This window comes from Mobula hypostoma, chromosome 25 (genome assembly GCF_963921235.1).
Source record: "Mobula hypostoma chromosome 25, sMobHyp1.1, whole genome shotgun sequence".
Taxonomy (NCBI): Eukaryota; Metazoa; Chordata; class Chondrichthyes; order Myliobatiformes; family Myliobatidae; genus Mobula; species Mobula hypostoma.
Genome location: NC_086121.1, coordinates 19,389,801 through 19,415,936, shown reverse-complemented (window position 1 = coordinate 19,415,936; position 26,136 = coordinate 19,389,801). Strand labels below are relative to the sequence as shown.

Genomic DNA, 26,136 nt, shown 5'->3' with positions numbered 1-26,136 from the left:
GAATGCCCTGAGGCTGGTAAAGAATGATTGTGGGGGAATTTAATCACTGGGGAGCTTAGTGCAGAGTCATCAATTCAAAGAACTACTATGGCGCAGATGGAAGCTATTCAGCCCATTAAGTCTATGTTAGGTTCATGGGTGCCTGTGGTTCTGTGGCCCACGGGCGTGTTTTATTTCAGCCTTTTGGGCAGTCTCCCCAAAAACCTCTCTTGTCCACGTGGTCTCAATACATTTATAGGCATCTTCTGCTTCATGAAGCATAAAAAACAAATATCCAATATTTTATATATTTCTAAGCTTCATCTATATGTGCTAGAAAGTGGAGGGCAACACCCCGTCATGAGCATAGGTCCTTGCGATGGAACTGCAGGAAAAAGCATTCGTTTATTAATGGCCACATGTACCAAGGTGGGCACGTGGCCAAGTGGTTAAGGCATTCGACTAATGATCAGAAGGTCATGAGTTCGAGCCCCAGCCAAGGCAGTGTGTTGTGTACTTGAGCAAGACACTTAATCACACATTGCTCTGTGACAACACTGGTGCCAAGCTGTATCGGCCCTTGCCCTTCCCTTGTTGTCGTGGAGCATGGGCAACTGCCGGTCTTCGGTCTGGCAGAACTGGTTCTCACCCTCAACAATCTCTCCTTCGGCTCCTACCACTTTCTCCAAACCCGAGATGTAGTCACGGGCACCCGCATGGGCCCCACCTATGCTTGACTTTCAGTTGGCTATGTGGAACGGTATATATTCCAAGTTGGTAGTGCCCCCACGACTCTTTCTATGGTATGTTGGCAATTCTGTTTGTGCTGCTTCCCATGTTGAGTTCATCAGTTTCATGAACTGCTTCCCACTTCCATCCTACCCTCAAATTTACTTAGTCCATCTCTGACACCTCTCTTCCCTTTCTCCATCTCTGGAGACAGACTATCTACTGATATCTTTTATAAGCCTACTGACTCTCACAGCTGTTTTGAGTATATCCCTTCCCAACCTGTCACTTATAAAACTGCCATTCCCTTTTTGCAGTTCCTCCATCTCCATGCATCTGTTCTAAGGATGAGGTTTTCCATTCCAGAATATCCGAGGTGTCCTCCTTCTTTAAAGAATGGGCTTCCTTTCCACTACCATCAATTCTGCCCTCACCTGCACTTCCTCCATTTCCTGCACATCTGCCCTCACTCCAACTTCCTGCTTTCATAATAGGGATAGGGTTCCCACCCCCTCCCCATCCTTCCCTACCAATCCATGAGCCTCTGTATCTAGCACATCATTCTCCATAACTTTTTCCATGTTTTTCATCTTTCTACCACTAAACACACCTTTCCCTCCCCACCATTTCCTGCTTTCCGCCGGGATCGCTCTCTATATTACTCCTGTGTCCACTTGTCCCTCCCCACGGACCTTCCTTCTGGCACAAATGCTACACCTGCCCCTACACCTCCTCCGTCAATCTCATTCAAGGACTCAAATAGTGCTACTAGATGAGGCAACGCTGCAGGTCTGTTAGGATCGTCTGTTGTATCTGGTGCTTTCAGTGCAGCCTCCTCTATATTGGTGAGGTGTGAGGTAGAGTAGGGAACTGCTTCACTCTGTCCACCATAAAAGACAGCATTTCCTGGTGGCCACCCATTTCAATTTGACTTCCCATTCCCATTCTGACATGTCAGTCCATTGCCTCATCTACGGTCATGATGAGGCTACCTTTAGCTTAGAAGAACAACTCCTATTCTCTCTGGGTAGCAACCAAGCTGATGGCTAAACTTCTCTCATTTCTCCCTCTTTTCTCTTTTTCCATTACCTATCCTGGGTCCCCTCTTACCCCTTCTCTTCTCCTCAACTTCCCAGCACTTCTCTTCTACTTCCCTTTCTCCCATAGCCCACTGTCCTCCTCCTTCTTCAGTCTTTTACCTCTTCCATAGACCACAAGACCCCCCAGAACACCCATGAGCTGAATTAGGCCATTTGTCCCATCGAGTGTGCTCTCCCTCTCAACCCCATTCTCCTGCCTTCTACCTGTAATCTTTGACACCCTGATTAATCAAGAACCTATCAACCTCTGCCTTAAATATACCCAATGACTTGGCCTGCACAGCCGTCTGTGGCAAAGAATTCCACAGATTCACCACCCTCTGGCAAAAGAAATTTTTCCTCATCTCTGTCCTAAATGGATATCTCTCATTTCTGAGGCTGTGCCCTGTGGTCCAAGATTGCCCCACTAAAGGAAACATCCTCTCCACATCCACTCTATCCAGACCTTTCAATAATCAATAGGTTTCAATGAGATCCCCCCCTATTCTTCTAACCTCCAATGAATAGAGGTACAGAGCCATCAAATGCTCCTAACCCATTCATTCCTGGGATCATTCTCGTGAACAACCTCTTCCACCTATCACCTCCCGACTTCTAAGTTCTTCCCCCCTCCCCCACGGACCCACCTTCTCCCTCACCTAGCTTCACCTATTACCTGCCAGCTTATCCTCCTTCCTATCCGCCCCCTCCCCGCCACTTCATACTCTGGCCTCTTCCCCCTTCCTCATGAAGGGTCCTGGACTGAAATGTTAACTGTTTACTGCTCTCTATAGATGCTACCTGATCTGCTGAGTTCCTCCAGCGTTTTGTGTATCTTGCACAAGGTAAAATGATAACAGAGTTCAGAATAAAGTGTAACAACACACAGAGAAAGTGCAGTGCAGGTGGTCAGTAAGGAGAACAGTCATCATGATGTAGATTGGGAGGTCAAGAGTCCATCTTATCATACTAGGGAACCATTCAAAAGTCTGAGTAGAATAAAAGTTGTCCTCGAGCCTGGTGGTACAAGATTTTCTGCCCATTTGGAGGAGGCAGAAGGGAGAATGTCCAGAATGGGTGAGGTCTGTAATTTTGTTTGCTGCTTTACCAAGACAACAAGAAGTGCAGACAGAGTCCATGAATGGGAGGCTGGTTTCTGGGATGTGCTGAGCTGTGTTCACAACTCTCGGCAGTTTCTTACAATCATGGGCAGAGTCGTTGCCCATGATGCATCAGGAAAGGATAATGTCTATGATGGCGTCATGTCTCCAGCCTCACTGTCTTCTTTCGGCACAGTGGTAGTTTGTGTGTGTGCGCATGTGTGTGTGTGTGTGTATGCGAACGTGTATGTGCGCATGTGTGTGTGCGTGTGTGAGTGTGTGTGTATATGTGCGTGCATGTGCGTGCATGTGAATGTGTGTGTGACTGTGTGTGCACGTGTGTGTGTGTGCATGTATATTTATGTATGTGTGTGTGAATGTGCATGTACGTGTCTGTGAGTGTGTGTGTGTATGTGTGTGAGTGTGTGTGTGCATGTGAGAGTGTGTGAGTGTGTGTGTGTGTGTGTGTGCGCGCATGCATGTGAGAGTGTGTGAGTGTGTTTGGGTGTGTGTGTGTGTGCGCGCGCGCGCGCGTGTGCATGTGTGCGTGTGAGTGTGCATGTGTGCGTGTGTGAGTGTGCATGTGTGCTTGAGCGAGCATTTATAGTACTCTAGAGATCATCATGAAATATGATATTTTCTTGGCATTTCTCCATTGTATGAGGGTTCCCCCTCCTGGTACTTACCTCATTCATCATCATTTTAATATCTCTTTTAAGAAACCTTGTTTTTCTCATCAGCCTTTTTCTCCTACACCACAGTTGCTACTGTCTGGCTAACATGAGGAATATTCCCTAAAGGGATGAAGTTCTTTTCCAACACTGTAAAGTAGCAACTGCAGCGATGATTTGCGTGAGCTTCAGCGGGGACCATATAATCACAATTTAACAACTTAACAATTCCACCATGGCTTTGGTGGAAACCATAATAACAAACTTATTTTTACAGGCAAATTTCACGACTTTTTCCATTCTACATTCATAGTAGCACACAAAAGAAAAAGTGAAATCTAGTTTCTAGTCTTACTTTTTTGACACAATTTATGTTGAGTTGTCTTAGCGCTTCCTTTGACTGTGTCAAATTTCATCCAATAACATTCCTGTGAAGCATTTTTGGAATTTTAAAGGCAAAGTGTTTATCACTTCTGTTCTCTTTATCACTTCAGTGAAATGCAATGGGAAATTTCATTATATTAAATTTGTAATGTAAATACAAATTGTTGTTTCTGAAGAACTGGATTGATTTATGTATATCATTGTTATATATTTAATTTTCGAATGATTGTTTGTATCTCCTGATGTCTACCTCATTTCCACAACGATTTAATTTTGGGATCCTCCTTGACCTCACTCCCAGCCCTTTTTCACTCACCTGCCAACTAGTAACCTGTTGAAGTTTTGGCCACAATGCCATTCACCCCTAATAACCAGAATAGGCACCAGTGGTTGGATACATTCCTGGAGATTTCTTCACGTAACACCTTTACATAATGACTCTGCATTTGAGGTTTCATTCCCACCACTGTGTGTAAGTAGTTTGTAGCTTCTCCCTGTGACAACTCGGGTTTCTGAACACATTACAAATATGTACGGGTTAGAGTTAGTAAATTTTTGGCATGCTATGTTGGCGGTGTAACCAAGACAACACTTGTGGGCTGCCCTCAAAGCATCTTCGACACAAACTACGCATTTCGCTGTATGTTTTGATGTTTCGACATAGATGTGACAAATAAAACTTACCATTTTTAAAATCTTCTACCACCAGGCAGTTCAGCAGTTTTCCTTTGCATTCATATTAAGAGATATGTGGAGAGAATAGGCTATGGGAAAAAAATGTTAATAAAGGAGTAGGATTACTGTGTGAACTAGTGTAGACATTATGGGCCAAAATGACCTCCTTCAATACCACAAGGAAATATGGTTAGTGAAATTAATTTTTAATGCTCCATACTTTCTTCGCTTGTAGCAGGTGTCCAGGAGACCAACTGCTAACTTCTGAAAACTGTGACATTGACCTTGAGGATGAAAAGTCTTCTTACAATAGAGAGGTTGAAGTGAAACCCAAGCATGTTGTTTTGGTGGTTTCATGGAATTGGAATGGCTGTAGTTATGGGACATATACGTGGCTCATGATATGTCAGCAGGGCAGCAGAAGTCTTAATCTGCAAACTGAAAGGTGAAATAGTGAATTAGGGTTTGGTTTGCTGAGGGAATTTTTTTTAAAACACACAGAATATGCTCCTATGTCTTATAGTCTTATGGAATAACAAAACAAATTGGAAAATAATTAGCTCAGCGGCTGAGACAGAATTGAGTTTTTGCTATATAACGGTGCAAAAGATATCAGCCACTTACCCCACAGCAAGTTCCCTTGCTGAGATTGACAATCAAATAAACTGCAGGGGCTTAAATCCGAAATAAAACGCCGAATCACTCAGCAAGCCAGGTAGCATCTGTGGAAGGAGACATAGAGTTAATATTTTAAGGTTGAAGAGTTTGCCTGATAACTTCTAAATGCCCCTGGTTCATTCTTTCCTGCTCACAATGCTCACCACCTTTCCCTTTCTGATAGGAGGAGCAACATTCACCCAGTTTTCCAGAGCCCCGTGCTCTTTCCGTGTGAAGGAGAGACTTACTTCAACTTCTTTCAATTTGGTGTATTGCAGCTAACCACGGGTCACGTGTACTTAAAAGAGTTTGAAGTGATGTGTCTTAAGGAACATTTCCATTTATCCACATGCATGACCAGGGTTTCATTAATTCTTTATCTCCTCACTTCCCTTGCATTTATGCACAGTTCGAAAGAAGGTCAGTAAATGTTTCAAGGCAATTTACGGCTTTCTGGAAATAATATTGAGTTCAACAGTTGTAAATAATGAATGCTTCTGATATTTTTATTTCAGATATTCAGCTATCACCCGATATTTCTCTATCCCTTTAAATGTCCTCCAGACTCCTGTGCCTTATTATTAATCTCTTATACCTTGCGTTATCACACCCTTTTTCATTTTAGTCTCTTCTGTCTTTTCCCCCTTTGTTGTCTGCTTACCTTTCTCTTTCTCTGTATAGAGTCTGGAGATGTACAGCACAGAAACAGGCCCTTCAGCCCATCTAGAAAGACATTCTTGCCATAGAGGGAGTGCAAAGAAGGTTCACCAGATTGATTCCTGGGATGGCAGGACTTTCATATGATGAAACTGGATCGACTGGGCTTATACTCATTGGAATTTAGAAGATTGAGGGGGGATCTTATTGAAATGTATAAAATCCTAAAGGGATTGGACAGGCTAGATGCAGGAAGATTGTTCCCGATGTTGGGGAAGTCCAGAACGAGGGGTCACAGTTTGAGGATAAAGAGGAAGCCTTTTAGGACCAAGAATAGGTAAAACTTCTTCACACAGAGTGGTGAATCTGTGGAATTCTCTGTCACAGGAAACAGTTGAGGCCAGTTCATTGGCTATATTTAAGAGGGAGTTAGATATGGCCCTTGTGGCTAAAGGGATCAGGGGGTATGGAGGGAAGGCTGGTACAGAGTTCTGAGTTGGATGATCAGCCATGATCATACTGAATGGCGGTGCAGGTTTGAAGGGCCGAATGGCCTACTCCTGCTCCTGTTTTCTATGTTTCTATGTTTCTAGTCCATGCTGAAACCATTGACCTGCACTGGGACCATAACCCTCCATACCCCTACTATCCATGTACCTATCCAAACTTCTTTAAAACACAGACCCTTTTTTTTTATTGTTATGCATTCCTAGTTCTAATAAAAGTCATTAACCTGAAACATTGTCAGACAGCATCTGCAGAGGGAAAGAAAGAGTCAATGTTTCGGTCCGAGACCCTTCATCAGGACTCCTGTGTGTGTTGTACTGCTGGACTGTTGAGTTTTGGATGAGACGTTAAAACCAACATTTCACCTGCTCATCCAGGTGGATGCAAAAGAATTCACAACACCATTTGAGAAAGGATAAGGAAATCCTGTTTCACATTTATTCCTCAATCAGTGTTTCTAAACGAAAAGTGATCATGTCTCGTATCCCATTGATGTTAATGGGATCTTGCTATGTGGAAATCGGCTGCCGCATTCCCTGTATTACAACGATGACTACTTTGAGCTCAGAACATTTTGGAACACTTTGGAAATTGTGAAGTGTGCTATTTAAACACCAAAGGGTTTTTTTTAAACTACCTCAGGTGAAAATGCAATCACCAAGGAAGCAGATCTTCTGGTGAGCTAATCATTTAACACAGCTGGGATGTAAATTATCTTTATGAAATACGTAGACAATTCCTCTCGTGTCCTCTTCTGAAACAGTGGCTACTAAGAAATGGAAGGCAGGTCGTGATCATTGGTCATGTAATCAGTAACTGATACTTTCCACACTTGTTGCTGTCATCAAGAGCTCATCTGGCCAGAGATTAGTAATGATACGTCAAATGTAACTTAGTTTATGTTTAACTAGTTTCTGGTAGTGGAGATAACTAAATAACAGGAAGATGCCTACATGCAACATTAATCACCCTGGTAGCAGTGAACTCTGGAGCAATCATTTTTTCCATCAGTTACCATTCCTCTGAAGGTGGGGCTCAGGTCTTGAAGGTGCTGACTCTCATTGGGGTTCTGGAGGGGATGTAGACGGCGGTAGCCCGCGTTGTTCATCCACGTGTTGAACTGGAGGGGGGAGAAGGGAGGAGGGGAGGTGTCGGTGCTGAGGGAGCATTGGGTGCCTCAGCACCTTGACTGGAGGGCTGAGGGGGGGTGTGAACAGGGGGGCAATTGTCAAACCTGATAAAGAATTGGTTCAGTTTCTCTTTTCCATCGGTGCAGCCTGGCCTGCTGAGTTCCTCCAGCATTTTGTGTGTGGTGCTGGCTTTCACTGGGGTTCAGATCTTCTCTTCCCATAAAGGCACTGACTCTCACTGAGGTTCAGGAGCACTCTTCCGATCATGCCATATTGCTGGAATGATGGGGTTAAGTTGGTGGGATCGTTGACAGTGGATTTGAAAGGGAGAAAGACAGCTTCCAAAGAGAAGATGCAAGGAGAAAAGATGAGAAACGAATCAGCAGGTTTGTAGGAAGTTCAAGGAATCAGGCCAAATAAACATGGTGGGTATGTCAAGCAATAAGAGAACTTTAAGATGACATGGAGTTATGAGTAACCAAGCTACAGTGTGCTGAACATGTTAAAATTGAACGGCAGTTCAGTGCAAGGATCTTTCAGCAATAGATTCATTTTCTTTGACCAGGTGAGGTCATGTGAAATCATACCATCAAGCATGAAATTCTGCTTTGCCAAGGATTTAATTGGTGCAAAATTTTAGTTTCACAAAGGCAAATTTTTTCAAAAATAGACTTTACTCGTAATAAAAATATATTCAAAGGAGGAATAGTGCAAAAACCTGTACGCTCAAGGTTGATACATTGAGTTTTATAAACTTATTTTTAAGGGAATAAACAAATATAACACCATGCCCCACATGTGACCCCCTGAGGTGAAACACCCTTGTCGTTATTTAAGGGGTCTTCCCCCCCCCACCAACTCTTCTCCTCCAAGTGTGGTTGTGAGAGGAGCCTGAACTATGATCTATTAAAAACTGCAGCAGAAGCCACGCACGTTAAAAAGGCATTATCAGTTCATTCCATCTCTCAAGGCTCAGTATAGTATGAGAGTCAATGACTCCCATTGAGACCCAGCATGAACTACGCTGTGTTTCAGTGCATTTCTCCATACGTACCCCTATAGCCGGCATTGTGCATTCCCTTACAGATGAGCATGTTTTGGGTAGGCCATTGGGCATCATTCACCAAGATGATGACATTCCAGCAGCACTTAATGTCTCTCTCACTGTGTTTCCTTGGGAACAACCCACTGACCTGTTACACGGCCGTTGGGGATGAACCCTCGCATCCATCTCCACGCCCTGCTTGTGGAAGAGCAAAGGCACTTGCTCTTCCACAAATGCAGCATCCAGCTGACGGGGATGTGTGCAGCAAAAGAACCAGGCCTATCGCCCACAACACAAGGGGTAGGCAGAAATTTAGCACACGGTGACACCCGATGCCCACCTCCTCCAGGTCCACACACTGCCTGATACAGCCACAGACGAAGGTGGTCATCAGGATATGGGCAATGTTGGGTGCACTTTTGCCCCCAATCTCTGGGAACCGTGACCTGTTGGACTTGCTCCATCCTGGACCCCCAGATAAAACTGGAGGTCGTCCCAGGTGATTACTGAGAAAACGTAACATTGGGAAGGTGACAAAAGACCATATCATGTAATGTTTGCCTGAGCTTCAATGCCTAATTTTATAGTGACAGTAATCATGAAAGTGAGAAGTGCCACATTGACATGCTGGATTAAGTAAACTGCACGATGTCAAATGCCTGAGATATTGTTAATCAGAGTCATTGGCTCCGATACTATTCTGTGCCGAGAGAGATGGAATGAACTGATAATGTGCTTTTAATGTGTGTGGCCTCTGCTGCAGTTCTTAATAAAGTACAGATCCCAAAGTACTATAGATCCTCCCCAGATTATGACAAGGTTCTGTTCCTGTGAATTGTTCGAATGAACAGAAAATAAGAATGTGGGAAAGGATCACAGAAAGAGGTGTGACAAGAGAGTTCGCAGCTGCAAGACAGAGGGCTGCCAGCCTCCTTCACTCACTCACTCACTCACCAAGCCTGCTCATTGCTCCCAGCTCTGCTTGGCTCAGTTGTTGCATCTCATGGTGGTGGAAGGGGAAGAAGATGTGTGGAGGGAAGACATATAGAAGTGTCCCCTTCCCAACCGGCAAAAGGTAGCCAGCAAATCTATCTCACTGCTCTTCCAAATGCACATTCATGCACACAGGCAGTCCATAACCTGGCAAGGGTCTGGCAGATGGAGTACAATGTTGGTAAATGTGAGGTCGTCCACTTTGGAAGGAAAAATGAAAGAGCAGATTATTATTTAAATAGTTAAAAATTGCAGCGTGCTGTTGTGCAGAGGGACTTGGGAGTGTTTGTGCATGAATCACAAAAGGTTGGTTTGCAGGTGCAGCAGGCTATCAGGAAGGCAAATGGAATGTTGGCCTTCATAGCTAGAGGGACTGAATTTCAGAGCATGGAGGTTATGCTGCAACCGTACAGGGTACTGGTGAGGCCGCACCTGGAGTACTGCGTACAGTTCTGGCCTCCTTACTTGAGGAAGGATATTCTGGCATTAGAGGTGGTGCAGAGGAGGTTCACCAGGCTGATTCCAGAGATGAGGGGGTTAGACTATGAGGAGAGACTGAGTCATCTGGGACTGTACTCACTGGAATTCAGATAAATGAGAGGAGATCTTATAAAAATGTATAAAATTATGAAAGGAGTAGATAAGGTAGAGGCAGGAAAGTCGTTTCCACTGGTAGGTGAGACTAGAACTAGCGGACATAGCCTCAAGATTCGGGGGAGTAAATTTAGGATAGAGATGAGGAGGAACTGCTTTTCCCAGAGAGTGGTGGATCTGTGGAATCCTCAACCCAATGAAGCAGTGGAGGCTACCTCAGTACATATATTTAAGACAAGGCTGGATAGATTTTTGCATAGTTGTGGAATTAAGGGTTGTGGGGAAAAGGCAGGTGGGTGGAGATGAGTCCGTGGCCAGGTCAGCCATGATCTTATTGAATGGCGGAGCAGGCTCGACGGGCCAGATGGCCGACTCCTGCTCCTATTTCTTATGTTCTTATGCTGGATATTTAGACTACAGTTATTCATGTGAATAGGCTAAAAAGAAGACAAAGAGTTTCTTTCTATATACTTCAAGAATCACTTGGCTAAGATGGAATTTACAACAAAATGCATGAATGAAAAAACATATGCTATGGATATTGAAATATTCATAAAATTAGGTTAATGTCCACTTTAATATTTTTTTCTGAGATTGTGGTCCGTTTTCACGCTGGAAAGTTCTCTTCTTTCCAATAGGACAACAAGGAAGAAAATGGGGAAAGCCGGCAATTGTTTTGTGCTCTGCACGTGATAACAAGCTGCACATCCTACTTTAAGGTTTTAAGATTTTGACTCCAGCGCAAGGCTCAAGCAAGCCGAGGAAGAAAAGTGACATTAAAGACAGAGAGAAAAGGACAGGAAATGCTCATTGAGTCAGGCAGCCTCTGTGGAGAGAGAAACAGAAAGTGAAAAAAGTCATCAATTTGAAACGTTAAATCTGTTTCTTATTCCGCAAACACTATCTCACCTGCTGTACACTTCTAGCTTTATCATTTCTAAGGTAAGGACATGTTCAGCACAGCATTGTGGGCCAAAAGGCCTGTATTGTGCTGTAGGTTCTCTATGTTTCTATGCTCTATCTGATTTAATTTCAGATTTCCAACATTTGCAGTATTTTCCCTGTGGAGAAGAGCAGTGTGGTAGAGGATTCAGAAGTCTGAATAATGATAAAACTTCATATCTAATCATGCCGGCTGAAAAACTTGCATTCAGTTAGTACATGAATTAATAAGATTAGTCTCAGTTATGGTGACCTTTTTGGCTCGTTCAGCCAGAAAATTAATTTTTTTCAAAGTCGATTTAGTTAGGGGCTACCATTAGGTGTCTTTCTGCTCATAGGGCATTCCCAACATGGTTCTGATAACCCTTTTTGGTTTTTTTGAGTTTCTGGGCATGGCGTTTGGACTGAAATGCAGCACAGACTTTCCAACGGCTGATGGACTCTGTATTAAAAGACTTAGATTTTCTTTTTGTTTACCTGGATGACATACTTGTCACCAGTGAATCCAAATCCGAACACGTATCTCATCTTGAGCACTTAAGCCAACACGGGTTGATTATTAATGCTGCTAAATGCCAGTATGGGTTGTCAACCATTGACTTTCTCAGCCATCGCATCTCTGCAGAAGTTGCAAAACCCGTCCCATCAAAGGTAGCCGCGATTATGGATTTCCCATCACCCCGCACTACTAAAAAACTACAGGAGTTTTTAGGCATGATGAATTTCTATCACCACTTCATTCCATGAGCTGCTTCCCCTGTATAGTGCGCTTAAAGGCAATACTCCTAATCACACGCTTGACTGGTCAGCACACATAACCAGGGCATTTGAGGATATGAACTGAGCTCTTTCTAACGCAACCCTACGGGCACACCCGCTCCCCGACGCACCCATAACAATCACTACTGATGCTTCAGACGGTGCTGTGGGTGCTTTGCACGAACAGTTGGGCAGAGGTGTGTGGCAGCTGTTCCCCTTCTTCAGCCGGCAGCTCCTCTCCCCTGAAAGGAAGCACAGCATGCTTTATCGTGAGTTTCTCAGTCTCCATTTGGCTGTCTGCCATTTTTTGTTTTCTGCCGGAGTGTGGGCTTTTCACAGCACTTGTTGACCACAAACCCCTCGTGCACGAGATGGCCAACATATCATACCTTTGGTCTGCACAACAGCAACGCCTCCTGGCCTACATATCTGAGTTCATAAATGACATACAACATATGAAGGGGAAAGATAATGCTGTGTCTGATTGCCTCTCACAGCCAGCCGTTGATGCCGTACACATAAGGGTCAACTGTGCTGGCGTGGCAGCCGACCAAGTTGCTGGCCAGAGGTCCAGATTTACCAAACAGTGGTCACAGGCCTGGGGTTTGCTGACATTAAGCTGGGGGAAGCTGGGGTTTCTCCCCTGTGCGATGTCTCAACCGGTCACCGTGGCCTCATTGTGCCCACGAACTGTTTTTGACTCCATACATGGCATCTCGCATCCAGGCGGGAAGGCCTCACAGAAACTGTTTGCACTAAAGTTTGTTCAGCAGAGCCTCGGAAAGGACATGCGTGATTGGTCAGCAGGCTGTGTGGAGCGCCAGCGGGCAAAAATTAACCGTCACGTCCAGGCGCCATTGGCACCTTCTGACGTCCCTGAGCGACGGTTTGACCATGTCAAAGTGAAGCCTGTTGATCCTTTTCCCCCTCCCAAGGTTTCACGTACCTTCTTACCGTGGTGGACCGTACCACCAGGTGGCCAGAGTTCGTCCCTCTAGCATTTATGATGGCCGCAGACGTGGCTCGAGTGTTCATCAACACCTAGGTTGCTCAGCTTGGCACCCCATCCGATATTTCCGCTGACCGCGGTCCCCAGTTCATTTCAGGCCTCTGGGCTGCGGTGGCCCAGAACTTCAGCATTAGGCTACATCACACCACGGCCTATCATCCACAGCCCAATAGCCTACGCGAGCAGTTTCACCTCTCCTTAAAGGCTGCTCTGAGGGCTTCCCTGACTGCTGATTGTCTCCCATTGGTCCTGCTGGGGCTCAGAACAGCTCCAAGCGTCGTCTTCAGCTGAGCTGGTATATGGGCAGCTGCTACGAGGACCAGGTGATTTCATTCCTGACACCATGACCCCCTGGTTGGCTTCTCAACAGCATTCCACCCTCGTCAGAGCATTCAATTCCTTTTCACCTATTCCTACCTCCCTTCATGGTGTACAGCACTCTTGGGTTCCTGTTGACCTATGTTCTGCCTGGTTTGTTTTCATCCGCCATGACACACACCAACATCCCCTTGGGCCCCCTTATGACGGCCGGTCCCGTGTTTTGGAAAGGGGAGAAAATACCTTTATCATAGATAAGAGGGGTAAACCTGAACATATTTTGGTAGATTGCCTTAAACCAGCCTGCCAAGATTTGGGGTATTCCACTGACATGCCCCTGGTGTCACAACGTGACCACGAATGTGTCAACACACCTCCAAGTGAGCCAGAGGCACCCGCGGTTCCTCCGCACAAGGAACACAGGACCCGAGCCGGGTGGCGGGTCTGAGCTCCAATCAAGCTCACAATGCCGGTTTTAGTGAATTCTGGGGGTGGGGACTGTGTAAGGTAACATAATTGGGAGAAATGTGCATAATCCACAACCACTGACATTGATTTGGGGTTTCATTTTAAGAGGCCGGTCTAACGACTTGACATTATTACGCAAGGATTTTTAGCGTGCTTTTGTGTTTAGGTTTTGGAGTTCAGTAAAATGTGTCACAGGTTTCATTAAACATAAAATACCTCACTTCGTTTTATTTGCAAAATCCTACACTTTAAACCCACCAAATTTTGTCTTAAGCCTCCACAGCTCTCTTGCGTAGGGAACTCTAAAGATTCAGTAAATTTTGCCACCTTTATTCTCTGACTCCTCTCTCACTGCTGAATGGATCAGTTTTGTTATCCGACAGTACTTTTACTCAAATCCTTATCTTTCTTATCCCTGTTACTTTGCTGATCTTAAAACAAACAGTGCAAGTTCTTTACTTCGTTTACCCTTTTTGTTAAATTCCAAATATTCGCTGTCTTTAACTCAACACTCATCTCCCAGACATGGACTTCAAACTGTAGACTGTGGAGGAGGGGTTTTGGTGGGGGGTGGTGCGGGTGTTATATTCTTGGTGCCACTTGGCTCGTCTTGTTAGTTTTTTTGAGCAGGGGAGGGCGTTTGGGGGATGATGGTGGTGTTGGCGTTCTTTTTTGTGTGGGGGTGGCAGATTGGGGTTGATGTTTTTCTTTGAATGACTACCAAGGTTTTCTTTGTTTTGTGGCTATCTGGAGAAGGTGAACCTCAGAGTTGAATATTGCATGCATACTTGGATGATAAATGAACCTTTGAACCTTTGCGTATGTTTTTGTTTTTATTTCCAAACTGTGATGTAAGATATTAAAGCCTAGCTTACTGTTACAAACATTAGTAATTCCTCTCTTTTCCTTCTCTTTGTCATCACGTTTCCATCAGGCACCGTTCACCTGCCATCTCTTGGGGCAGGTGTGGGTTTCCCAACAGCGAAGGGCCAAAAATGGCCCAACAAGTTCCTGAAAGTTCCCAGTACAAAGAGATGACAATTGAGTAAATGATGTTAATCTTTGCCTAGTTTGGCCCTCAAATACCATTTGGCAGCCAATTTAGGATGTGGAACATTCCTTCAGCACTGATCATCGGAGGTGCATAATTCCACAGGGAAAACAACATGACACATCTACACCAGCGGCAGGGGAACATTCCTAGCAGGTTCTCAGCTTTGGCACTGACATTGAAGGGCTGAGATACCACTATGAATAACATAAACAAAGTACCTTGGCAAGAGACAATACCCAGTAGAAGTGCTGATGATGTAATACGAGGTTTGTGGGCACATGGCCAAGTGGTTAAGGCATTGGACTAGCGACCTGAAGGTCGTGAGTTCGAGCCCCAGCCGAGGCAGCGTGTTGTGTCCTTGAGCAAGGCACTTAATCACACATTGCTCTGCGACGACACTGGTGCCAAGTTGTATGGGTCCTAATGCCCTTCCCTTGGACAACATTGGTGTCGTGGAGAGGGGAGACTTGCAGCATGGGCAACTGCTGGTCTTCCATACAACCTTGCCCAGGCCTGCGCCCTGGAGAGTGAAGACTTTCCAGGTGCAGATCCATGGTCTCGCAAGACTAACGGATGCCTTAAGAAGACAAGGTTTGAACTTCAGTAGCAGTGGATACTTGGAAGAAGGGAAGATTGATGGGAAGTCATCAGTTTAGCATATAGGCTTTTGGGAAAGACTGGGCCACAGCAGGACATTACTGGATGAGTTTTGAGTTTGTTGTAATGCAAGAGGCACAAGAGTGAGCAATGATCAAGTTAGGAGAAACCAGAGAAGGGCTAAGCATTGTTGATTCAATCAAACAGAAAATAGAAGGTCTTAAAGAGAAGTATTAATAGCTTCTTAGTGGTTCATAACACAGCAGAGCTGTCACAAAGTTGTGCCTGTGTTTGCTAAAATCATTTAGCTTCGTCAGTACAAATGAAAGCAGTTGGCTGTATGGGGCACTTACAGGAACACCCTGAACAATAACTTGGATTTCCTCAAATCCTTCAAGGTACTACAACATTGCCATTTCTAATCGGGCTCATTGTCAATTATAATCAGGCTATAATTGACAATGGGCCTGATATTAGGTTTTCAACCCTAGCATTAGGGTTGCAATGCATAATACCAGAGGGCTTGCATTGTAGGTTCAAGGGGGATGTGAGGGGTAGGTTTTATTACTCAGAGAGTGGTGGGTGCCTGGAATGCATTGCCTGGTATGGTGGTAGAGGCAAATATATTAGAGGTTTTTAAGAGACTTTTGGATGGACACATGGATGTAAAGAGCATGGAGGAATATGGACATGGTGTAGGTAGGAGGGATTAGTGTTTGGGTGTTTTTGATTTGCTTTTTAGCTGGTTCAGCACAACAGTGAGGGCCAAATGGCCTGTTCCTGTGCTGTACTCTTCTACGAGCCAAGAAAGAAAGATTAGGATAGGAAGACTGGATAAAGATGTAGATGTTATCAAGTGCAGTAAAGGAAAAGAAGGGAGAAGAGAATGTTTGAAATGAAAATTTCAGAGTTTAAATGTACAAACCCCATTTCCAGAAAAGTTGGGATATTTTCCAAAATGCAATAAAAACAAAAATCTGTGATATGTTAATTCACGTGAACCTTTATTTAACTGCAAAGAAAAGATTTTCAATAGTTTTACCGACCAACTTAATCGTATTTTGTAAATATACTCAAATTTAGAATTTGATGGCTGCAACACACTCAACAAAAGTTGGGACAGAGTTAAAATAAGATTGAAAAGTGCACAGAATATTCAAGTACCACCGGTTTGGAAGACTCCACGTTAAGCAGGGTAATTGGTAGCAGGTGAGTACCCATGGCTGGGTATAAAAGTAGCGTCCATCAAAGGCTCAGTCTTTGCAAGCAAGGATGGGTTGTGGCTCACCCCTTTGTGCCAAAATTCGTGAGAGAATTGTTAGTCAGTTCAAAAGGAACATTTCTCAACGAAGATTGCAGAGAATTTAGGTCTTTCAACACCTACAGTACATAATATTGTAAAAAGATTCAGAGAATTCAGAGACATCTCAGTGCGTAATGGGCAAGGTCGGAAACCACTGTTGAATGCGCGTGATCTTCGAGCCCTCAGGCGGCACTGCCTAAGAAACCGTCATGCTACTGTGACAATTATAGCCACCTGGGCTCGGGAGTACTTCAGAAAACCATTGTCACTCAACACAGTCCATCACTGCATCCAGAAATGCAACTTGAAACTGTATTACGCAAGAAGGAAGCCATACATCAACTCTATGCAGAAATGCCGGCGAGTTCTCTGGGCCCGAGCTCATCTCAGATGGACTGAAAGACTGTGGAACCATGTGCTGTGGTCAGATGAGTCCACATTTCAGCTAGTTTTCGGAAAAACGGGTGTCGAGTTCTCCATGCCAAAGATGAAAACAACCATCCAGATCGTTATCAGCAAAAGGTGCAAAAGCCAGCATCTGTGATGGTATGGGGGTGCATCAGTGCCCACGGCATGGGTGAGTTGCATGTAGGTGAAGGTACCATTGACTCTGAGGTGTATATTAGGATTTTAGAGACATATGTTGCCATCAAGGCGACGTCTCTTCCCGGGACGTCCATGCTTATTTCAGCAGGGCAATGCCAGACCACATTCTGCACGGGCTACAACAGCGTGGCTTTGTAGACAGAGTGCGTGTGCTTGACTGGCCTGCTGCCAGTCCAGATCTATCTCCTATTGAAAATGTATGGCGCATCATGAAGAGGAGAATCAGACAACGGAGACCACGGACTGTTGAGCAGCTGAAGTCTTATATCAAGCAAGAATGGACAAAATTTCCAATTGCAAATCTACTACAATTAGTATCCTTAGTTCCAAAATGATTAAAAAGTGTTATTAAAAGGAAAGGTGATGTAACACAATGGTACACATGCCTCTGTCCCAACTTCTGTTGAGTGTGTTGCAGCCATCAAATTCTAAATTTGTGTATGTTTACAAAATACAATTAAGTTGGTCAGTAAAACTATCGAAAATCTTTTCTTTGTACTTTTGTCAGTTAAATAAAGGTTCACGTGAATTAACATATCACAGATTTTTGTTTTTATTGCATTTTGGAAAATATCCCAACTTTTCTGGAAATGGGGTTTGTAGGTAGAGGATACTAGCAGATGTAAGGTAGTGGACACTAGCGGTATTTATAAATCTCCAGAAGTAGAAGGTACGCAAACTCAGAAGGCTCATCGATGGTGGAGCTTAAGGTATTGGAGAGGGTGAGGCTCTAGATGGATTTTCTACCTGCATCTGTTGTGCTGATGTCCTCCACACTGGTGAAACATGTTTCCAAAGCTTAGTGTTACTTTTATGATATAGATCATGGTTTTAGGAGCTCCCAATAGCAGAGCTTAAAGTTTATGCTCATCAGGAAGCATCAGTCAAAATCTTGGAAGCATGCAGTTCTTTGACACTGTTGTTGCATGAACAAACACACTGGAGAGAGTTCATCAGTAGATCTGAAGTGGTCTCTTTTTTTTGACAAAATGAGACGCAGCAGGCATCAGATAGATCCAATGCTACACGAAATTTTATGTGCTAAAGATCAAAGGACAATTCCATATTTGCAATGCTTCCACAATGCTTTCTTTGAACTACACATAAACTTAACACCTCTCAGTTCACACCCACACCACAGACATCTAAGTGAGTTATAATCAGCATTCTCTGGTCTTCCCATTAACTGTGGTTCACGGCTTTTAGGAACCTATTGTTCAGCGCTGCATTTTAAATTTAATCTACAATCTATATTTAGATTTGATGATTGGTGGCTGAAGTTATTTGCTATGTGTGCTAACCACAAAACTTCCTAACAGAAACATATTCATGATCTCAGGAAGAAGTGTCATGACACCACTTCTTATTCATGCCTATCATATAAAATTCCAGATCCCACAAGCATTCCCCAATTCGAATCAGATCAGTGACAAACCTCATCTTAAAGATTATTCACAAAGTAATACTTTTTCCAGCTGCTATCATCACCTGCTGGGAAAGGAGTGGCACTGCCTCGTGCATCCTGACAACTGTAAAGCCCAGAAGAGAAGGGATATTGACCCTGCAGCAGAAGCTTAAAAGTGTCACTTAACATTGATATTTCATGCCTTTTAGAATTCAGGGACCTTACAGAACTTGGAATTCTGTGAAGACTAAATACCTGATTTGCACATGTAGGAATTCTCTGTATTAATTGAAGTCTCTGATAACTTATGAACATTACTGGGTCTCTCGTGTGAACTCTAGATTGTGTTGATGAGGAGGACCAGCACAAGGCTGAAGAAATTGATAATTAAGGCATATATTTGTTTTAGCAATCATTACTTACAAAGAGGTTGAAAGCACTTAACCTTGTTACAGGTGTTGTAGCTGTTCAGTTTCGTATATGGTGTATGCCAAAATAAAAGTCTGTTTGAACGGTACAGACCTTTCTGCAATATCACACTGCATAGTTTGACCAAATGGTAGAAAGATTCTCCATGCTAACCAAGTGGTAGCAAGGGTCAAACCTGCGATGCATTTGTGGGAAGGCTGTGCATGCTGGTCCAGTAGCAGGTGGATTCCCCACACCGATCCAGTGGCAGGTGGATTCCCTACACCGATCCAGTGGCAGGTGGATTCCCTACACCGATCCAGTGGCAGGTGGATTCCCCACACCGAACCAGAGGCGGGTGGAAACTCCACACCGATCCAGTGGTGGGTGGATTTCCTACACCGATCCAGTGGCCGGTGGATTCCCTACACCGATCCAGTGGCAGGTGGATTCCCTACACCGAACCAGTGGCGGGTGGAAACTCCACACTGGTCCAGTGGTGGGTGGATTCCCTACACTGATCCAGTTGCAGGTCTCACACACACACACACACACACACACACACACACACAGATCCAGTGGCAGGTGGAATCCCCACACCGGTCCAGTGGCAGGTGGATTCCCCACACCAATCCAGTGACAGGTGGATTCCCTACACTGGTCCAGTGGCAGGTGGAATCCCCACACTGATCCATTGGCGGGTGGATTCCCCACACCGATCCATTGGCGGGTGGATTCCCCACACCGATCCAGTGGCGGGTGGATTCCCTACACTGGTCCAGTGGCAGGTGGAATCCCCACACCGGTCCAGTGGCAGGTGGATTCCCCACGCCAATCCAGTGGTGAGTGGATTCCCCACGCCGATCCAGTGACGGGCGGATTCCCCACGCCGATCCAGTGGTGGGCGGATTCCGCACACCAATCCAGTGGTGAGTGGATTCCCCACACCGATCCAGTGATGGGTGGAGTCCTCACACTGATCCAGTGATTGGGCGGATTTCCTACACTCATCCAGTGGCGGGTGGATTTCCTACACTGATCCAGTGGCGGGTGGATTTCCTACACTGATCCAGTGATGGGTGGATTTCCCTACACTGATCCAGTGATGGGTGGATTTCCCTACACTGATCCAGTGGCAGGTGGATTTCCCTACACTGGTCCAGTGATGGGTGGAATCCCCTACACTGATCCAGTGACGGGTGGAATCCCCTACACTGATCCAGTGATGGGTGGAATCCCCTACACTGATCCAGTGAAGGGTAGAATCCCCTACACTGATCCAGTGATGGGTGGATTTCCCTACACCGATCCAGTGACGGGTGGATTTCCCTACAACGATCCGGTGCCAGGAAGGCTCCAGCGTTTAATAAGATACCATGTGGAATAGGCCCTCCAGGCCCTTCGAGCCACATCACTCAGCAATCCCCCAATTTAATCACAGGACAACTTACAATGACCAATTAACCCACCAACCAATACGTCTTTGGATTGTGGGCGGAAACTGGAGCACCCGGAGGAGACCCACGTGTTCACGGGGAGAACGTACAAACTCCTTACAGGCAGCAGTGGGGAATGTACTCATGTGTCTGGCACTGTAAATCGTTGTGCTAACCGCTATGCCACCGTGCTGCCCCGAGGGTGGCCCACTGCGAGAGGACTCTGCTCGTGCCAGTTGGAAGTAATAGTTGTATTGGTTTGAGAGCTGAGTGAAACACTTCCCACTATTCAGCCACTGGCAAAACCCAGCTGAACTATTTGTTTATTCTGACACAAGGCTGCATTTTCTAAATTAGTGAAGGTAAAGCAGCTGAGCCTTCAGCTGGACTTCCACCTTTCGAATGCTTGCAGACAAACTTACTGGTGCAATCTAACTAATTTTAACTTTTGAAGGTGCTTTGTGATTTCTCAAAATACTCAAAGAGATATTTGAAGGCACATCAATATGCCAGTAGAACACGTTTTTGACAAAAATCATTTCTAAAACAAGATGCTGCGAGAAATATTATGATTCCAAAATATTTGTATTGCTTCTCTTCATTTCCGGGTTCTAGCTGGAGTTTACAACACTAAGGTGCTGACTCTCCCAGAGTTGGAGGGGACAAAATAAGAAACAAACATACCCAACAACAATTTAATTTAAAGTGCTTTTTTTAAAATTTGGATTGCAAAGTGTACTTTGTGGTGAGTAGGTAAGTACAAACACTGCAGAAAAATTCAGCATCACCCATTCCTTGCAGGATCCCATGGGATTAAGGAAACGCTAAAATCATTAGGTGGTAAATCCTGGTGTTCTGTAAGAATGGCTGCAGTGAGATTGATGTCCACCGCAATGTGGCCAGAGATTGGCAGCCAGCAGCTTGCTTGGTACAAAGGCTGAAGCTTTTAAAATGCTCCATTTTATATACGTTCTTCTTTTGAATGGAAGTCTGGCATCAATGGATCTGAGTCGAATCTCATCACAATCCTGGACCTTTGATCAGTCCAGCCCTGCGCCCTGCTTAGTTTGCATTGCAAGTTATATTCCAGCATTTGGCTGCCTGGGACAAAGAGGGGGGAGGAACACTGCCAATGTGGAATAGGAGACTACAAATCACCAAGGTTCTAAACAACACACAGCTCACAGGCCTTTTGTATAAGAGGCTGTGCATTTTGTCTCCCAGCAACACAAAGCGAGCAGAGAGAATCTGTTTACAAACAGAACTTAGCCAAAGGGCTTGAATTGGGTACGTTCTGCTGAAGCTGAGGAGCAGAGAGGAAGGAAGGTGTTCAATCGGTTGTAACTTTGGTGTACTATTCATTGCGGTAAACATCTTCCCTCTGTTGTGTTTCAGTACCTCAACTTGGTAACTGCCAATGGGGCCCATCAAAAGAGCTGTGTGAATGAACAAACAAATAGTGATTGTTTGTGCTGGACCAGTGCCAGGGATTATTCATTCTGAACTGTCAGCCGTACCATCACTCCAGTTCACCCTACTGTGCCCTTGGCTTGGGCAGTCAGCCCTTGCCTGATAGCGCCAAAGTAATCCTTCATTGCCTCCTCAGTTCATCTTGGTCCCTAGTGTGGTTCTGAGCCAAACAGGATAGGTTATTGCCCAGCCTGTGCAGAATTGGCTGTAGAGAAAGAAAAAGTTTAAATTAATCCTCTCTTCAAGTACCTTCAGGAGAGTTGAGGGCCTGAACTCCATTGAGAATCAGCATCTTCAAGAGTCACAGAGGAAAATATAAATCTGCAAAGGCAAAACATATTGATAAAATAGAAGGTAATTCTGCTCTGCAATAGTCTAGTACAAAAGGAATGGTGAAGTATAATGCTTCCGGATAGTGTTAGTAGATTTGAATCGTGTTCATTATCTGTTATTATTCAGCAGGAAGACAGTGAAAGAGAAAGAGATTAGTGCTGTGTTCTAGGTAATCATTAACTGTTTTTACTGACAGGCATATTTGGAGCAGATGTAATTATGTCCATAAATAATCTGTGCTGTTTGCCATCAGCTAAATTGATGTGTTATAAAAATATCTGGCACTATCTCGGTTTTGGAGTTTGATATCAGCAGAAGGTGCTTACAGTTGGTGCCTGTCATTCATATCCACATTATCAGGATCCCTTGCAGCCAGATTTCCCTCTCCAACCTTACACCTGTACTTGTTTGTTCTTCCAAAACTTTAACTGCTGTTGATAATTGGGGTTCGGGAATGCCGGTGTACTTTCCCACCAGGAATAATGCCAACTCGTCTGGAGTTTGGGATCACCCATTGCCGCCCCTCAAGTATCTCACAGTCAAGTTCCTAATGTGAGCCCAGGCTAGGGCAAGTCTGCAGGACGCAAGCAGAGGAAGGCAACACAGTCATTGAGCAATCCCTGACTTCACGGAATATCCACTCTCTGGGTACTTTGCAGCAAAGAGCACCCGATAGCAACAGGGAGCAGGTCATGTGGTTTATTGTTTCCTCTCTTTCATGCCAGTTCAGTAATCCTTCAACTACCTTGACTGAGATCAACTGGCTCGATTCACACTGGGATCTGAGCCTCAGCTTTCTGTCATTGCAATGTGAGCGTTCATTTCAAGAAGACGAGAACATAAAAACAAGGATGTAATTTTGAGACTTTATAAAGCACTGGTCAGGCCTCACTTGGAGTACTGTGAGCAGTTTTGGGTCCCTTATCTTAGAAAGGATGTGCTGAAACTGGAGAGGGTTCAAAGGAGATCCACGAAAATGATTCCAGGATTGAATGGCTTGTCATATGAAGAGGGTTTGATGGCTCTATTCACCACAATTCAGAAGAATGAGGGGTGACCTCATTGAAACCTATCAAATAGTGAAAGGCCTCGATAAAGTGGATGTGGAGAGGATGTTTCCTATGATGGGAGAGTCTAAGACCAGAGTACACAGCCTCAGAATAGAGGGGCGTCTTTTGAGAATGGAGATGAGAAGGAATTTCTTTAGCCCAGGGTGCGGTGAATCTGTGGAATTCTTTGCCACAGGCAGCTGTTGGAGGCCAAGTCTTTACATACATTTAAGGCAGAGGTTGATAGATTTTTGATTGGTCAGGGCATGAAGGGATACGTGGGAGAAAGCAGGAGATTGGGGCTGAGAGGAAAAATGGATCAGCAATGATGAAATGGCAGGGGAGACTCAATGAGCCAAATGGCTTAATTCTGCTCCTATATCTTATGGTCTTTTGGTCTTATTAATGGCTCCGTGTACCTTCACTGGTGGAAAGTTCAACTTGCCTCCATTGATCACATCCTCCCAGCACAACAGAAGAACACAAACTTTCCTTTTAAACTGCTGACAGGCAAACAACAAACATAAACTGAGAGGCATTTGGTCCAACCCCCATCAGTTAAATGTTATTTTTACTTTATTGAGAAACAGTGCAGAACTGGCCTCCAAGCCGTGCCACACAGCAACCTCTGAATTAACCCTGTCCGAGTTATGGAACAAAGCACAATGACCAATTAAACTACCAACTTGCATGTCTCTGGACTGGAGGAAACACATGGATCACGGGGAGAATGTACAAACTCCTTACAGGCTGCGCCGGGAGAAATTCCTACCTTCATTCCTCCACCAAAGCAGAGAGAACAAAAAGTTAAGCCTAAATCAGGATGAAATTTGGGAAACTTCTCATCAGCTCCATCAGATAATCAGACCGAATGAGAAATGCCTAGTGGGTTTATCACCTGCTATATGACATAACGTAGACAACTGGGTGGACAATACTTGTTAACTTTGTGTGTGAGTAAACAAAAATAGAATGAAACACAGCTCGACTATATCAATTACAGCTCAGACCTTCATATCCTAGAACAGTGCTATGGAATATCCACCAAGCTTTCAAAACCGTAGTCATATTTCACCATTAATAATCTGTCCTCATCACTGAAGACCAAGACTGGTGTATTGCTCTTCAAGATGCCATCTACTGAACCCCTAAGAACTAATTCAAAGGTCAGCTGAAGGAGTAGCCAATCAGGACTGAGGCAAGCCAAGGGTGGAGGTCTGTATATGTATGAGCACTCCCAGGGAGAAACGCCAACAACTGCTCACTGAGGATATCAGCTCGACTGGTGATGAAAAGTTTGCAAGCTAATTGCCAAGCTCGGCCAACACAGAAATATCCGTTGCTCTCCTTCCTTCTGGAAATGCCCTATCCCCATCATTGGCGGATATAAGAGCTGGCACCATGCCCGTCCCCCACAACTTTCTGAGCCAGTGGTAGATATAAAACAGAGCAAACGTAATCTTAGTGTAGGAATACATTGCTCTGGTAGCACATTCAAGAATGCTATTTACTTTCCCTTTGCCTACCTCACACCATTTGGGAATGATTAGTGATTGTTGGAACCCTGAAAGAGAACATTCCAGCATTTTCTGTTTTTATTACAAATTTCCAGTACTATACTCACATTATTCTTTTGGTTATATTTATTTTTGTGCTGGCTGCAGGATTTCCTAAATTGGCACTGTTTATAAAAACACTTCCAGCAAAGTTTTATTTAATTTTATACATATTTGGTTATGGGCTGCTCTACTTGAGCTGATGTTCTGCAGTGTTCTTGGCAGCCATCGTTCTGTGGTCTTATTCTCCATTCAGTTCAGTAGTCTGCTAAAGCCACCGATTCTGGCTCCATGTGCGCAACTGGTACCTCATTCAAATTAAACAGAATTAATGTCTGACTCTTCAAAGTATAAGCTGGCCATACAACTGTGGCAGTTACCATGAATTAACCCAGTCTTGCTCACATCTGACACACACCTTCATTTAGTTGTGGTGCTTCCAGTTAAACCCTCTTCCCTCCTTCATCAGCATTTAGATCAGTCACTTGCTGTTTGGTCCACAGAAATCCTCTACACCTCATCCTGGCTTCCAACAACAATCTGTTTTTTTTTGAATGTTTAAAATATTATCGATGGGGCTTCTTAAAGAGGAGATTTAGTTAGTCCTGAGAATAAATCCAGGATCATTCAACATTTGAAACCAACAAACCCAGCAGATAAATGGGCATTGTATAGTTCCATGGATGTGCAGGCTCTATACACATCTATACCAAATCAAGAAGGCCTGGAAGCTCTCCATTTCTTTCTCAATAAAATAGCCAACCAGTTTCCCTCCACCACCACCCTCCTCCATCTGGCAAAACTGATCCTCACCCTCAATAATTTTTCTTTTGGCCCCTCCAACTTTCTCCAGACCCGAAGGGTAGACCTGGGCCCCATTATGGGCCCCACCTATGCCTGCTTCTTCATTGGCTATGTAGAAAAGTCCATGTTCCAAGCCTTTCCTGGTAAGAGTTTGGTCCCCAATTCCTCCTCCACTACACTGACAACTGCATTGGTGCTGCTTCATGCACCAATGCTAAGCTCGTTAATTTCATTAACTTTGCCTCCAACTTCCACCCTGCCCTTAAATTCACTTGGTCCATTTCAGACACCCCTCCCCTTTCTTGATCTCTCTGTCTCCATCGCTGGAGACAAACTGTCAACTAGCATCTTTTATAAGTCTACCAATTCCCACAGTTATCTCGATTATATCTTTTCCCACCCTGTCTCCTATAAAAATG

The 26,136-nt window shown here is 44.5% G+C and overlaps 1 long non-coding RNA gene across 3 annotated transcripts in view; it reads right to left on the bottom strand.

Annotated features, from left to right (window-relative positions):
* Positions 1-4,816: 4,816 nt before the first annotated feature.
* LOC134337881 (uncharacterized) overlaps positions 4,817-26,136 on the bottom strand; it is a 116,826-nt gene continuing 95,506 nt past the window's right edge. For 2 of the 3 annotated variants that reach the window (XR_010016102.1, XR_010016104.1), the window contains exons 2-4: positions 22,225-22,296; positions 5,242-5,339; positions 4,817-5,055 (exon numbers count right to left, since the gene is read on the bottom strand). This is a non-coding gene — a long non-coding RNA (uncharacterized LOC134337881). The remainder of the gene's footprint in view (positions 5,056-5,241; positions 5,340-22,224; positions 22,297-26,136) is intronic. The other variant, XR_010016103.1, reaches the window with a different exon arrangement.